We start from the raw sequence: 15,132 nt of genomic DNA, 5'->3' as shown, positions 1-15,132 counted from the left end.
CTTACCAGATGGCTTTCCTCACGCCAGAGAAACAAATTAATTTTACAAACAAGTGGCTGCAAAAACCCTGCTATATGCAAGACAAATACTGTAAGCCTTGGGGTTCTTAGCCTCATGCATTCTTCTAATTCCGTATGCAAGACTGCATATGAGGAAACTACAGTGGTATCTAAAAAGCCTATGGTGTCAACATTCGCAGGATCTAGAAGCAGTGATTCCTATCATACCTTGCCTACGCCTAGAGTTCCTTTTAGCAATCACTTCATCAAGAAGGGTATCTGAATTACAGGCCCTTATGGCAGTGGAGCCTTTCATCATCTTTCATGCAGACAGGGTGTCCCTCAGAACCAATCCATCCTTCATGCCCAAGGTGGTATCCAGTGTGGCTCTTAATCAGTCCATTCATTTGCCAGCCTTCTTTCCCAATCCACAGAACAAAGGGGAATGGATACTGCATTCCTTAGATGTGCACAGACAACTTGGATTCTACTTGGACAGAACTAAACCTCAAAGGAAATCTGAACAACTGCTGGTGGCATTTGCTGCAGTGGCAGAGGGGAAGGCTATTTCAAAGCAAACCATTTCTAAATGGATAGGCCTTTGCATTCATTTCTGCTGTAAGCACCATGGAAAACCTATCCCACAGGGGATCAGACCTCACTCCACCAGGGCTTCATCTACCTCTACAGCCTTTCTCAGAGGAGTCCTTACCAGGGATATCCTAGAAGCTGCTACCTGGAGTTCTGTACATACTTTCAACAAGCATTATCATTTGCCAATTTTCTCTAAATCTAGAGCTGGCTTTGCCACTGCAGTCTTGCAGGGCCTTATAGCTGGTCCTAATGCTGTCTAAATTTCTCCTCCCAACAATAGCTTTGGGAATCTACCCAAATATAATGACTGCAACAGTGAAACAGGAAGAACATAATACAGTTTTGTACTCTTACCATAAATGTAGATGTTCAAGTGTATTCACTGTTGCAGTCCTGGTTACCCTCCGTCCAGCCCCCTAACTTATTTTGGCTATACCTCTACTTTCCTTTACTTAAAAGCTTTTTGGTGTATTTCCTTTTTTGTTGGAGGTATATCATTGTATTTTTATATTTAATTGCTTCCCATTAGGGGGGCACCCGACATCTGGGGCAAGAAAAACTGATGTAATGGCATTGGCTGCATGTTTTATACCCCTGACGTCATGGATGAAGGGACAGCAACCGACGCAGGACCCAAGACTTTGTTAATCAGGCCGACTGAGGGCTACCTGCAAGCAGATAACCCAAATATAATGACTGCAACAGTGAATACACTCGAACATCTACATTTCTGGTAAGAGTGCACAACTTTACTTTCCATGATGTGCTGGCAGCACATCAAGTGGCAAACATTGGATAGTACCATCCTGACAGCTGCACCACCCAAATTTGCCACCTTCAATATGTGCAGACCAGAACACTGCATTGGGCACATCAAGTGGCAGACATTGGATAGAACCATCCTGACAGCTGCCCCACCCAAATTGTCACCTTCAACATGTGCAGACTAGAACACTGCATGGGGCACATCAAGTGGCAGACATTGGATAGTACCATCCTGACAGCTGCACTACCCACACTTGTCACCTTCAACATGTGCAGACCAGAACACTGCATGGGGCACATCAAGTGGCAGACATTGGACAAGTACCATCCTGACAGCTGCCCCACCCAAATTGTCACCTTCAACATGTGCAAACCAGAACACTGCATGGGGTACATCAAGTGGCAGACATTGGATAGTACCGTCCTGACAGCTGCACTACCCAAACTTGTCACCTTCAACATGTGCAGACCAGAACACTGCATGGGGCACATCAAGTGGCAGACATTGGACAAGTACCATCCTGACAGCTGCACCACCCAAACTTGTCACCTCCAACATGTACAGGCCAGAACACTGCATGTGGGGCACATCAAGTGGCAGGCATTGGACAAGTACCATCCTGACAGCTGCACCACCCAAACTTGTCACCTTCAACATGTGCAGACCAGAACACTGCATGGGGCACATCAAGTGGCAGACATTGGACAAGTACCATCCTGACAGCTGCACCACCCAAACTTGTCACCTTCAACATGTGCAGGCCAGAACACTGCATGGGGCACATCAAGTGGCAGACATTGGATAGTACCATCCTGACAGCTGCACCATCCAAACTTGTCACCTCCAACATGTGCAGGCCAAAACACTGCATGTGGGGCACATCAAGTGGCAGGTATTGGACAAGTACCAGCCTGACAGCTGCACCACCCAAACTTGTCACCTTCAACATGTGCAGGCCAGAACACTGCAGGGTGACATGCTGAGCAGAGGGTATCATTCCATTCACATGCTGTGTTAAGGCTGCCTGCTGTGCTATAAGCTGTGCTGTTACCGTGCCAGACAGCCTGCATTTCACTGGTGGGTACATCTTCTGTGTATATAGATATTTCTGTTTCTGATGAATTACAGTGTACTGCATGAAGCACAGTAATTATGCTCCGAAAACAGGAACAGGCAAACTTTCTAAGCACATTTCTGACATGAGAAAGTGGCTTAAGCTTTTATTAAACATACCTAAGCACTATTAAAAATATATCTAGCAATGGGGATTGACAGCAGACAGTGCTGGCTAGCAAAGAACAACTGTAAAAGGTAAAACAAGTTTAAAAAGCTAAAAATTAAAAAAAAAAAAAAAAGACGTTTCAACAGAAAAACATTTATTCACCAGGCACTAAGATAAAAAGCTATCCAGGGATGAAATGACCAAAACAAATAAATACAAAACAAGTAGTGAACCAGTGAAGAATCCACCAATAGGAGGAAAACATTTTCTTTTCTTTTTTCTTCAAATTGCACTGAACTGCAATACTAAACTGACAAGGGAGAAAAACGGAGCATGATTGGCAGTCAGAAATACGAACCGTACATTTCAAAAATATCTTTCAATTACAGTCAATATTTAAATCTTCTGGTTAATTAGGAGGGTTTATGAGGGACTGTAGCCAAAAATTAAAATGAGAAGGTTCCTCTTTGGCAAGTTGTGTCTGAACAGAGGAACCAGGCAGGGGTGTCCTCTTTCCCCTCTGTTATTTGCTTTATATTTAGAGCCATTGGCAAAGAAAACAAGGGAGTAAGAAATTCAAGGATATAATTGATATGGTAATCAAAAAAAGTTGTCTTTATTTGCAGATATTATTTTGTACCTGATGAAACAAGGACATCTCAGTGTTATGGAAAATTTTGAGACAGTTTAAAGTCTCTTTCAGATGTAAAGTTAATGAAGGTAAAACAAGGGCTGTAGCCATAAGCTATGTACCCACAAATTAATTGGTTCATCAATACCCATATTTATGGGGACATGATAAAATAAAGTATTTATGAGTATGGATTACAAATGATTCTGTTATGGCACCTAAGGATATGTGGGAAGAGGCTAAACAAAAGATAATACAAAAACAAAGAAACTGGAAGCTCTTGTTTATGAATATGGATAGCAAGATAGAAGCAGTGGAAGTTCATAAGTTCATACTAGGCTATCTGCCCTGGGGCAATTATAAGCCTAGCCCGATTCTGTATGGCTTACGCCACCCCTTGATTTGAGTATACTGTGCCCTTTTTAAGGTTTAGTTTACTGTGCCTCTGTCTAATAGTGACACGGGAGTAATCCCTGGGACAAACCTACGATCCCCCATCCACCTATCGAGATTCTTCTTGAAGAGATTCAGTGAGGTGCTCTGCCTCACATGAACTGGAATTCTATTCCAGAGCGAAGGGAGCCTCTGGGTTATGAACCTGTCCCTCCAGCAAGTTCTATTTATTTCTGTGCTGAGGTTCAAGTCCCTCGGCGTGTGGCTCTAAGGGATTTAGATTTACTGAGGTGGAGCATGTCCATTAATTCTGGATTTGACATAGCTTTGTATGTCAGGCATAGATCGCCTCGAAGTAGGCGGTATGCAACTGAGTAGAGCTGGAGTTTTTTTAACCAAGCAGCATATGGCATCTGTTTGAGACCCTCGATCCTCTTGGTGAGATACTTTTGGGGTCTTTCTAATTGCTGCAGGTGTCGGGTAAGGTACATCCCAAAAGGGGCATTGTATTCTATGATGGGCCTGATGAGGGATGAATAAAGGGGCACGATTACCTCTCTTGATCTAGATGTGAAAACCCTTCGTAATGAGGTGGGCTATGTAGAAGGTCTTTCCAACCACTTTGGCAATGTAGTTTTCAAAGGAGAGATTGCTATCAACTTGGGTCCCCAGGTCCCTAATAACTTTCTCTGTACTTAATGGGTTTCCGCCTATGTGGTAATTTGTGGGCACATTGTTTTTGCCAAAGGGTATGACTATACATTTTTTGGCATTTAGCTTTAAACCATGGCGCTGGCACTAGTTATCTGTCTCTGTGAGACCTTTTTGAAAGATGTTTGTGTCAGCTGGGAGTCGAATATGGCGCCCAGTTTGCAGTCGTCTGAGAACTTGGTGAGCCATAGTCCTCCCACGTTTGCCTGTACCTCGGAAAAGTATATACCGGACAAGAGTGGTCCCAGGACAGAACCCTGTGGGACGCCAGTTGTGACCGGTTTCGAGTTTGACATGGCTCCAGCAACTCTCACTCTGTGGGTTCTGTCTTTGAGCCAGTTTGCGACCCATCTTGTGACATAGGGGTTTATATATAAGCTGGATAGCTTATCTATGATGCCCAAGTGGGGTATTGTGTCAAATGCCTTTGCAAGGTCCAGATAGGCTGTGTGGACTACCTTCCCTTCATCTATGGCTTTGGTGACTGTTTCTAAGAAGTCAACCAGGTTCAAAAGGCAGGATCTGCCCTTGACAAAGCCGAACTGGGTAGGATCTAGTGTCTGTAGGTCCCCAATGTCTTTGTTTATGAGCTCCATGATAATCCTCTCCATAGCCTTGCAGACTAAGCTAGTCAGGCTTATGGGGCGATAGTTTCCAGGGTCTGTAGAGGCTCCACCTTTGTGGAGTGGGACCACTGTTGCTGTACGCCATTCTGTGGGCACATATCCTGTAGTGAGGCTGAGATTGTATAGCTGTTTTATTTGAGGGATTAGTTCCTCTTGGAGTTCATGTAGGACGCAACCTGGGATGCCATCTGGTCCCATGGAAGCAGTGTTTTTTGCTTTGGAGAGGGCAGCCTTCACCTGAGCATCAGAGATGTTTGGGAGGCAGCCGTCTGCTGGGATAGATACTTGCTCTTTTGGGGGGGGGGGAGTTTGCACTGAACCTGTCTGCCAGGATATTGGCGATGTCTGTGGGTTCATTGTATTTTTTGTCGTTTAGAATCAACTCAGAACAAGTCTGGGAGTTGCATCCCAGGTTCCTAGTCTTTTAGGTTGGGCGTATTTTTAGTAACCAGAAGAGAAGCTGTGAATAGTAACTAATAAAGATGTGAAGGGTTTTATCTGGGTGGAGAAGATGGCAAGAGTCAAGTGGGATTTGTTGATCCTTCCAATAGAACAAGGAGGTTTAGGATTACCTGATTTGAAGGGCTATTTTAAAGCTACACAGTTAAGGCTTATTTACATAATACAAGCAGAAAGCTATAATTCAACGTGGAAGGGGATTGTGATGAAGCAGGGGGATGATTCAGAAAATAAGTAGAGTGGGAGTTTGGATGCAGATCTTTAAGGGGAATAACAACAGGCATACAGAATATTATATTCGTAAAGTAGCAGAAAGAATTCTGGGAACAAAGTCAATATGAAAGTAGAAAAAGGAGATTATGTCAAGAGGAATGACTGCAGTTGCAGAAAATAGGCAAGAGGGGGCTGGAATTTGTTGGAGAAGACTGGCAAAGCAAATAACTAGAGAGGGAAAGGTAATTCAGTGGGAAGAGACCAAGAAAACATTTGCTACAGACTAGAGGCTGTCTTCTCTATCAGGGACTGATATCAGAGTATAGGCATAGAGAAAGGGATGGGAAATCCTTAGTGAAAGACCAGCACTGGTAGGGTTTTTAGAGCAGAAGCTGCTGTAGTTGGGCATATAAAATATTGCACGATAACTGCAGGAATCCATCAGAGGAGGTTAGAAAAGATTGGGAAGAGAGATTGGATAAGCAATTCACAAGTAAACAGTGGGAGAACATATGTATGCCTCCCAAACATGCAACAAAATCTTGAAGATCTAGGACCTTTGCTTGGAAGTGTTTATACAGGTAACAGGTATTTTTGTAGGGTCTATATTAAATCAGTCAATGCTTAAAATAGCAACCACTGATTTATCACCCCTTTAAGAGTGAAAGCTGACAATCCCGAAAACACGTAACAGCGATTTTTTTTCCCAGGGAATAAAAATCGCTAGGACGTTTTTGGGACTTAGCCATTGCCTTCACTGTGGTGCAATCTCGGAATCTCTGAGTTAGTATATTTAAGTAGGGGGGTGTGGTGGGCACAGCCCCCCACTTTATTTTGTTTTGAATTTTTTTATATATATTTATTTTTTTTTTGTGGAATAGCGATTTTGAAAAAAATCACAGTTCCGTGTCTTCGAGATTGTCAGCTTTCACTCTTAAAGGGTCGATAAATCAGCGTTCGCTATTTTAAGAGTTTGCTGATTTAACATAGACCCTTTTTATGCAACAAGCAGACTCAGAATTTGATCTCAAGTAGATGACAAATGTTGGAGGTGTGATGGGGAAGAAAGAGGTAACAGGGAACATATGTTTCTGAAGTGTAATGAGTTTGCAGATTTTTTAAAATTCCCTATAGAGTACTCAGTCATAAATAAAGTGAGCAAATGGGTATAACTTAAGAAATCATTTTTTGAGCTGAGATACAGGATCTGAATTGTCTAGACGTAGTAAGACCTTGTTAAGTTTAATTCTGGTGGCTGTCAAAAAAGCAATTACTTGAAAATGGAAATCAAAGTCTAAACCAACTGTATTTGAAGTATTGAATATTTTAACAGAGATAAAAGAAATGAAAGTGGGATCTTTAGAAAAGGGTAGGAGCAAATTACATAGGAAAAAATGGCAATTGTGGGAACGATGCATGCAGAATAATGTTTTGGACAAGGAGATCAAATTTTTTTTAACTACTAGAGCACCTCATTTGCACAGAGCTGAGCATTGCTTATCATGTTCCTTGCGTTATTGACCTGTTCAGTATTTCAGTTCTCCTCACTCCTCCGTAGTAGGGTAACAGACATGGATATGCACTTCTCAACTCTCTTTGGCCATTCAGGTTGAGGTGGGTGTTCTGAGACATTGTAACAATTGCCATATCTGCACTGGCAACCCATTTATTCTTCATAAAACAGATAAAGTATGCGAGACGTGTAAATACATTTTAATGCTGGAGATAAAACTCTCTCATACAGCCAAAGGTTGTCATTGACACTTGCACCATGCCTACTGTACAGGGTGAAGACCTTAATCATAAAACTACTTATGCTGAGCCACTTACAGGCAACCGTCCTAGAACAGTAAGACCTCCTGCACAGCACAATTAAAAAAGGGTCCTCAGCCTTCATGTAACACTCTGTCAAAACACCATCCACAGCTACACATAGTAACACTATATCCAATGCCTCTACTGCTAAGCCCTTAAGGTAAAGCAGTGCACAACCAAGTTTCCTGGTCATTGGTAGTTCTAAAGTGAGGCACACTGATGTCCCCCCTCCCCACCAGATTGAGTAAGGAGAGAGTCACTGTTAGCTGCCTTTCTGGGGCTAGGATCCATCAAGTCACAAAGGCACTCAGGTCATTGAACCACAGGTACCACTATGACTCTGTCATAGTCCTTGTGGGTGTTAATGAAATGAGATGTACCTCCCTTGGCTATATGAAGCAAGACATGGCGGAGCTCACTGATCATGTGATCGTGTCTCGGGCAGGTTTGAGCCTAGCACTGAGCAGCATACTACCTTCTGCAAGGATAATGCCTCGTTACCAACAGAAAATGATTGGTTTTAATAATTGGCTTAGCTTCTGGTGTTAGTCCAGCAGGGTACAACATTTGATGGTCTGGGAGGACATGCTTGACATACCATGCTGCTTTGCCAGAGTTGGTTTGCATTTATCCCCTCCAGGCTTTTGGATATTGGCAAAGACCTTTTCCATGCCCATATTACATTTTTTAGGCAATGCCAAATTGATAAACCTCCTGTCTTAACTGAACCCACAAAGAATATCTGAAGGTAGTACTGCTCAATGCTAGAAGTCCTAACAAGAAACTCAACTCCCTACAAGCCTTCCTCTCCCTGGAGAGTGTAGACATCTGTGTAGTAACGGAGACATGGATTAAAGTCACGGAGAGTAGCCCCACAGTGCAGGGTTATAATGCCTTTCATACCTTCGGACCAACTACTGCACAGAAGGGAACTTAAGGTGGGCGAGTCTGAGTCTATTAGAAACAATGTCACATCCACACTAATTAAAGTGTATTTCACTTTTGGTGAAACTTGGTTAGGCTTAGAAAGTGCACCAAGTTGTTAGCCTTGTAACAGTCTATGAGAGGTTTAAGCGAAGGCAGAAATTATTTTATGTAATGTATTGATGAGAATTATACAAAAGAATGTATATGATGTGAAATGTTTGTAATTGGGAACATGTTAACATGGTTTGTTTTCTTGTATTTGAATGTATATTTGCATATATCCTAAGGGATAATTCAGTAGCAGTTTAAAATATTTAAACCTTATGAAATCAGAATGTTGCACTTCAGTATGAAAAGACATACCTACTCTGTAATAAATATTAGTAAACACAGAAACTTTTAATCAGTACATTCACGAGTATGAAACTTTGAAAAGAATTACAACCAAAGGTCTGCTCTCATTATATAATGTAATACTCCTAACACATCTTTTATGCACTTAGAAAAAGATCTGGTTCACCACATAGAACAGTCCACAGTGGCAATTAATTGTATAAATTGACTGTGATGTGTGGTGGTAAAAACTGCTATTCAGTGTTTTTTATTTTTTTATTTATTTATTTAACATTTGTTGACTGGGAAAGTCCGACTAGGTTCCACATATCCTGTTTTCAGCGGAGGCCCGGGGAGAAATGCTCCAGCAGCATGTCTTTAGAATGTGGGAGAAAACCGGAGTACCCGGAGGAAACCCACACGAACGCAGGGAGAACATGCAAACTCCACACAGATGGCACCCCAGCCGAAAATCGAACCACAGAACCTCTTGCTGTGTGGCAACAGCGTTAATCGCTGCACCACTGCACCGCCCACTGTAAATATTTTAATTACCGAAAACGGCAATCACAAAAGAACAAATAGAACAACTTTACAAAAGACATTGTCCTTGTGGGAAAGGATTTAATTAAAATGGGCATAAATTAACAGTTTTAGAATAACTACAAAAAGTCACCCAGTTTTTTATAACTATAAAATTAATCCAAAGGATCATTCAGTTTTTGATCTGTTAAAATAATGTCTGCATCTTTTTTTTCTACATTGCCATTATGAGTTGTAATATTATGTACATTTCAAATTACTTTGTCGTTTTTTCAGTATGAATGTCCCAGAAGTTATGAGAAATAATATGGAAAGAAACACAGATCAGTTTATTGATGCTTTTAAAATAGACTGATAAGAGCAGAGACCTCTCAGCACATTTTCTGGAGCTTTCTGAAGAATGACATGAAGGACCCTTTTCTGTTGTAGGAAACATTAGAAATACAATGAATTAGACATTACTCCTTAAGGGTTGCATGTCCTTCCACATCCTTATGAATGAGACACCTTAAAACAAGACAAGTTAGTTACTGGAAGAAATTTGGGGTCCCTACATTTACAATTAAAGATTTTACTACATTATTCTTTAATAAAATGTTAGATGATGATAGTGATAAAGTTAAAAATTGGAAAATTGATTGAATGGAAAATAAGTACAATTACATTTTCTTTGAAATGCCTTGTGTCTGTCAGTTAGAAAACTGATTTTTGAGTGGCCAGTCAGCATGAACATTCCAAATCTGCTTTGACATCTTCAGCATTTCAGCATCTTTATGGGATTCTTCTTATAGTGACTGATGAAAAAAATCTAATTTGGCAACATGGTAGCCAACAATAATGCTTTTTTTTTTCCAACCATGAAGGCTGAGTTGGATTTAAGAGTATAAATCTTGAGCAACAGGTGGTTTTAAATGACAATTTAATTCCACCACCAAAGGAAGTGCTGTTCAACCATACAGACTTTACATTTGTGAAGTCAAAGCAAAGAACAGGGTGACATTAGTTGTCTTAGATGCTGGGATTAATGATGACCTTGCACTCGTGTCCACATGTCATTGCTCATGCTGGGGTGATCTGTGTTAGGCTTGCCACCTTGGAGAAAGTGCAGAGAGATACAATAGGGCTCACATTGTATCTTCTTAAGGAGGGAAATCTGTTGTATTGAGTAGTTGTGGGGTCATGTAGAATGATGCCTGAAAACAAATTAGCCATCATTGGATTCAAGGATTGACTACATAAAGGATGCCATTCTAAGGGCAGATATTATTTGTGACAGCTAGGAAGAATATGGTAGACAGACCTTCCTGCTTCACCAGAGATGAACTGTAGGTGTCCTGTGAGGGCTTTCACACACAGGCAAAAATCTCATCCGCCACCACATTGCATTTTTTAGGCAAAGTTAAATCAATAGACATTCCTGTTTGACAAATTCCACTCTGCCAGGATTCGGGGTCTCTGCTTAACATAAGAAACCTGAGAAGCAAAATATCTGACTTGGCAATGTTCCTTTACCTGGAGAACATACACACCTGCATAGCTACTGAAACTTTGTTCTATTACTCATTCAGTACCACTGTTAGCAGGAGCGTGCCCTAAAGATCTCATATCTGTGCATCATATCCCAAATGGCCTCAGCCTTGATTTAGTACAGTTCCAACTGACTCACAAGAAAACAAATATTTGCTTGAGTAGTAATTACAGGTCCCTCTTTTTGTCCCGGAGGACCATGCTGAATTCCTAACCTTTCCCCTCTAGCTGTAAGTAAAACCATATACTTTTTATTAGATTTCACTTACCAAATATCAACTTGTTCACCTGCATATCCAACAGGTGTTATGCCAAGGCTTTTCTCATCGTTTTCAAGCCCTACTAGGAAGCCAAACAACGCAGACTATATCTTAATTCAATCTCCTGCCCTCTGCTCAGTGCTGCAGCTGTTCCCTTCATTAGTTAAATTAGACTGTTTAGCCATGATATTCTGCCTCATGAGCAATCTTTTTAGTCCTAGTAACCCATCTACATTCCAAAGCTTAACCGAAACCAACCTCTTAGAGTTTTAAAAGATAAATTGTCCTGTCACCCTGAATCCAAAAACATTGACACCCCTATTTAACCAATTAATTTTAATACTTATTAAATCACTGTACAAAGAATACCGTCCCCTTCCATCATACGCAAATGCATTAAACATTTAATGTGGTGGAATCAATAAATTATACAAGAAACAAAATCTTGACCACTTCAAGCTCATAAAACAAAACTTTACTAAAATAATAAGCAACTCAAGAATGTTTTGAAAAGCATCTGCGTATGAAGACAACATAGCCACCAACACCAAAGACAACAGTAAGACGTTTTTTAGCTAAGTACATACAATGCAGAATAATACACTGCCAGTGTGTGAACTAATTGTTGGTGGTACTGCCCACACTGACCCAAAATCCATAGATAACATCTTGGCTAACTGAACTGTAATCTCACTCCACCTGCTGTGCCGCCATTTCACACTGTAGCATATCAGGCACCCTCTGTCATCCTGTCGTCATCATTGACTAAGTCTCAACTGCTGTCTGTGAAATTAAAGAAATAACACCACAAAGGATAACATACCTAACTGCTTAGAGGTGAGCTTTCAGTACCACCTAGCAAGCCTCTCGTAAACATCTTCAGTCAGTCTCTTCACTGGACAGTACACCTGAAGAATGGAAAAACCCAAAGTCATCCTCCTCCGTACGACTGATTCCTTGGCTGACCCAGGTCCATCATCCTATTAGTCTCACTATTTCTGTCTGTAAAACTGTGGAACGAATTGTTGTGGAACTAATCAGTAAAGACATCCAGCATCTGTAAACTTTGGACACTTTGCATGCTGGCTTTGCCAAAGATAGATCATGCATTCTTAATCTTTTCAGCTTCTTTAAAAAGTCACCAGAGCCTTAGGTGAATGAGTTTGCAGTTACCCTGCTTATTTGGACTTAGCCAAAGCACTGGATACCATTTCCAACTCTGGCATCACAAGTAGACTAACCCAACTAAACATCTACCATGTTGGTTTACTAAGTGACTATATAAAAACAGACTAAACTTTGTCCTCTCCAAATCAGAATGTAACTAGTGGCAGTCTTCAGGGTTTTCTCCTAGACCATCTCCTTTTTGAACACTATTTCTCTGAACTACAAGCAAATGTTAATAAACTTTAGCTAACTAAATTCATACATGAAAGCTGGGGATCATCCTAATGGCTCTCATATTCACTAATACTCCAACAAGGCCTTGATCACACTAATATTCTTTTTACGGTTTAACATTAAACATAAAGAAGTGTAGTGTTGTCACCTTTGTAAAAGTACTGTTCCTACACAGTACCATATAAATGAAACTCACCATGATCAGGGGTTTGGGAACTTGCATATATAACTTTCTGTCCTTTAATTAGTATATATCCAGTATTGTTCAAAAATCCTTTTACTTGTTTCATCTCATCTGTCATGGGTTCTTGTCCTTATCAGTCCCTATCCTAGTTCCCTTTTACCCGGCCATCGTAGTTCCCTTTTACTCGGCCATCGTAGTTCCCTTTTACTCTGCCATCATCGTTCCCTTTTACTCTACCATCGTAGTTCCCTTTTACTCTGCCATCATAGTTCCCTTTTACTCTGTCATCATCATTCCCTTTTACTCGGCCATCATAGTTCCCTTTTACTCGGCCATCATCGTTCCCTTTTACTCTGCCATCGTAGTTCCCTTTTACTCTGCCATCATCGTTCCCTTTTACTCTGCCATCGTAGTTCCCTTTTACTCGGCCATCATCGTTCCCTTTTACTCTGCCATCGTAGTTCCCTTTTACTCGGCCATCATAGTTCCCTTTTACTCGGCCATCATCGTTCCCTTTTACTCTGCCATCGTAGTTCCCTTTTACTCTGCCATCATCGTTCCCTTTTACTCTGCCATCATAGTTCCCTTTTACTCTGCCATCATCGTTCCCTTTTACTCTGCCATCATAGTTCCCTTTTACTCTGCCATCATCGTTCCCTTTTACTCTGCCATCGTAGTTCCCTTTTACTCGGCCATCATTCGCCCTGTCATAGAATACAGTATTCCATTTGACATGTATTGCACTAGACAACTCTGTCTGTGTGTAGAACAGGTGTTTGCTTTACCAATGATTTTGTTTAGGATGAGGAGTTCAAAAGGTGCTGCATCGTTCATAGCACAAATGGCTAAGCGGAGATCAGCCCTCTGGAGTCTGTATTGCTCTGAGTAGATGGTTAAGACTTTGTCTGTCGGACTGTTTAGGGACACTGACACCTGAGATTTCTTAGGCGAGGAAACATTGAGGTTTAGGTGCTAAGTGAATTTCCTGCAGAAGGATCATTATATTCAGTGATGGGCCAAATAAACAATGAATTAAGTGGGACTGCAGCCATTTTGGATATTGAAGTGATACTATAAAGGATAAGTTATGCAAGGTAGAAGGATCATTCTGATAAACTAAAAAACACGTCTTTATTTTCAGTGGCCTGTGAATTCTGTGAGTTGCTTTGTGCCTTGCTTTTCAAGCTGTGCCAAATCCTGCTTCCTGCAGCCTCCTATTTATCAAAAAGAAAACCTGCTTAGCTTAAGACCATTCCATAGTCCAGGTTCTGCACCAGAATATCAACTTGCCCTGATTCTGTGATAAATTCACCATCTAGTGCCTCAGTCTCATGTGGAACAAGCTTCCCCTTTACACAAGGCAATGTGAAACTCGAGTGACATTCAAACTTCATTGAGACAAATAAATAGGATCCTGTAAATTTTTAGGTGCTTTCCCCTTTTTGTCTGCCAACCATCCAGCGATCCCCTATCCCACTCAAAACCATTTATTTCCCAGAGGTGGGGATTTTTCCTTCTTATCCTCTGGGACAAGAATCATCCTTACAGGCCATCATCCAGGCACACGTTGAGGAGTTTCTCTCCAGCCTTCAGTGAAAACTATTCAGTATGAAAGCCCTAATCACTCTACTTGGGTTGTAACATGGGCATCACTGTACAGACCACATATGCTGCTCTCTCAGTGTGCGTGAGCTTCTTCATGCAGGTACTGTCATTACTGGCTTGGCTGGTCACTTCCACATTGTCCATGCATCTTCCACTATCATTTGACATCATCCCTCCTTCAGTAGTCGGTCAGGAGCAACTGCATAAGTTGGGCTGGACCTAAATCCCCTCTTTCCCAATGGACACACTCATCCTATCACCTGTGCAGTCAGCACCCAACCAGCTGTTCAAATTTTGGTTGTCTGGCCCATAATCATAGCATTATCCATCTACGATGAAAACCAGAGTGAACTGACAAAAGTGGAAGAAAATGCAGACCTGGGTGGAATATCAGACAAGATCCTTTTAATCAGTAATAAATGCTTTTGTCACAGGGACTCCTTGAGACTGATAAAATTGTAGTTACAACATTTGTATATGTCTGAAGATACACATGCAATGAAACATACCTAAGTAGATAACTTACTATGTAATACATCTGAAAGAAAACTGTGATCATCAGTCATTAACAAAGTGGTCACTGGTTCAAGTGAATTTTAATTTTAGAGCTTTTAATACATTTTGAGCACAAGCAAAATGCAGTCATGACCTGCAGTTATTTGAAAATGTGCCCATTTTGTATTTATGTAGTAGTTACTATGGCAAGATTTAGTCTTTGTTGTATGTTCAACAGTAGTAATCATTATCGAAGCAACCAGTAGATATTTGATACCAGGTTAACTTGCTGTAAGTCACCTTGTGAAGTATTGTGTTGGCAGTATGGTAGTCTCAAGTAGGTGAAAACATATCTGCAGTCCCACAAAATGTTTAATTTCAGCTCCATGTTTTAAATAAGCTGTACATTTGTCACATGGAAAAAGGAG

At 41.1% G+C, this 15,132-nt stretch overlaps 1 protein-coding gene across 3 annotated transcripts in view; it reads left to right on the top strand.

Moving 5' to 3' along the window:
• The window catches only part of LOC122813109 (quinone oxidoreductase-like protein 2), a 666,821-nt gene that overhangs the window by 327,905 nt on the left and 323,784 nt on the right, over nucleotides 1-15,132 (top strand). The gene's annotated exons all lie outside the window — the stretch shown is intronic.

This window comes from Protopterus annectens, chromosome 10.part0 (genome assembly GCF_019279795.1).
Source record: "Protopterus annectens isolate FY-2018-M chromosome 10.part0, PAN1.0, whole genome shotgun sequence".
NCBI lineage: Eukaryota > Metazoa > Chordata > Ceratodontiformes > Protopteridae > Protopterus > Protopterus annectens.
The sequence above is the reverse complement of the archived record's forward strand: the minus strand, read 5'-3'. Positions and strand labels throughout refer to the sequence as shown.